Below are 1969 nucleotides of genomic sequence, written 5' to 3'. Positions count from 1 at the left end.
CGAGCTGACTTTGGGAAAATAAGCTTGTCATATAGATAGCTAGGCTCCTTATACATAATAGGTCGACAGAGAAAAATGCAGTTTCTGGCTTTCAGATAGTTTGCAATTTCACAGCCCAATAAACTCATTCTCCAACCAGAGATATGGTCCAAATTTTGCCAACCCGAACACATAGCGTGTAACATGGTTGAATGTTACATCAATTTAATGAGCAGATTTAGAGCTCAGCTTACTGTAGACTAGTTCAGGGTAGCAAATGATCGGCATTATTAGTTGCATTGCAAGTTTTTCCTAACATGAACCGGCGTAAAAGTTGCTGACATTCGTAAATTTCTTAAGATATTATATACTTTGCTAACTATCGAGCTCACATGGTCGTCACTCGTTAAGCTAGAGTTAATGATGAACCCGAGGTTAGTCACTTTTGACACGAGCTTAAGACACTTATCGGAAATATATAAAGGCGGGATATTTGCAAACTTTATTCGTTTTCTAGATATAGGTGGCACATATGATTTGACACTATTAAGACATAGCTCATTTCTCTTCGCCCGGGCAAAAATGGATGCTAAGCCATTATTTAACCTTGTACAGATTTCTTTTGTTTCCTCATGATTTCCAGACAGATATAGCTGGATGTCATCAGCATATGCATGCATATATACATACTGGCAAGCAGAAAAGATGTCACTTGTAAAGAGACTGAATAATAATGGACCCTAGATTGATCCTTGGGGCACACCAGCTAGCAGTGGTTTTAGACCAGAAGCTCCGCATGAGATGCGTTGCGGAAAACCAAAATAGTGTTTTAACTTCAAGCAAAGTAAGTCATGGTTCACAGTGTCAAAAGCTTTGGAGAAGTCAAGTAGGCATAATAAAGTCAATTGGTTTATATCAAATGGTACTCTAATGTCATCTAAAATTTTTAAGATAGCCGTGTAGCAGCTATGCTTTGCTCTGAAGGCTGACTGGAGCGGAGACAGCAGGCTAAATTTACCATTATGGGCATGCACTTGTTCAGATAACAATAACTCGAAAACTTTAGAGAAAGCGGGTAAAATGCTTATTGGTCGAAAATCACTGGGACTACACGCAGACTTGTTTTTAGCAATTGGTTTCACCGTGGCAACCTTCCATGCATCAGAGAAACATGAAGTTGTGATACTATGACTGATAACATGGGTGAGAGTAGGCAGAATGTAAGGTGCAATTATTTTTATAAATTTAATTGGTATGCTGTCCGCCCCAATTGCATTGGACTTTATTTTACAACGCTTTTATCAACTTGCAATGTTGTATGTCCAGACCACCAGGCAAACCTAGTCTAGATATCAACCTCGTCGTAGGTATCATATCAAAGACATACAATTAGAAAAACTCTAGAGATAGATGTCGCCTCGCCAGAAGAAGTTAAAAATATGCAATACATACGCTACAGCGGAAATGTGTCGTCCATTTCTTTAAATGAAATTAATTGCTTCTATATGTATGTACATATGTACATACCCTGCAGCAAAATTTAGGGACAGTCTGGCAAAGCGCTAGTTCCGCCCCACAAATTTCAGAACTGTCTCTGAACTACTGCAAAAGGGATGCAGAGCTGGACGGTTGAAACTCATATGTTGCTAGTTGCGCTGTCATCAATGTTACTCATCCTGGTCATGTGAAAGCTGACAAGAGATGCTATACTATATTTTTTCGATTTTTTAGTCCCTAAAACTAATAGCAAACTGTTTTCGTTTATTTAATATGTAGTTCTCTACATAGTTTATGCGGCAACTGCTAAAATATTTCCAAAAAAGTCGTTACTGGTATCATTAAAGTATTGATTTCGATGAAATTTAGTTTGTAGTCTTTATTTTATTAGAAAAACCTAAATATAAAATATGGAGAAGATTGGATTACTATAACGTTCAAAACTCACAAAAAATGTGGGCCCAGTCATTAAATGTGATAGAATTTTGGGTAA

The sequence above is a fragment of the Rhagoletis zephyria genome, unplaced genomic scaffold, assembly GCF_001687245.7.
Source record: "Rhagoletis zephyria isolate East Lansing unplaced genomic scaffold, Rhagoletis_zephyria_1.1 Rzeph_scaffold_03109, whole genome shotgun sequence".
Taxonomy (NCBI): domain Eukaryota; kingdom Metazoa; phylum Arthropoda; class Insecta; order Diptera; family Tephritidae; genus Rhagoletis; species Rhagoletis zephyria.
The sequence above is the reverse complement of the archived record's forward strand: the minus strand, read 5'-3'. Positions refer to the sequence as shown.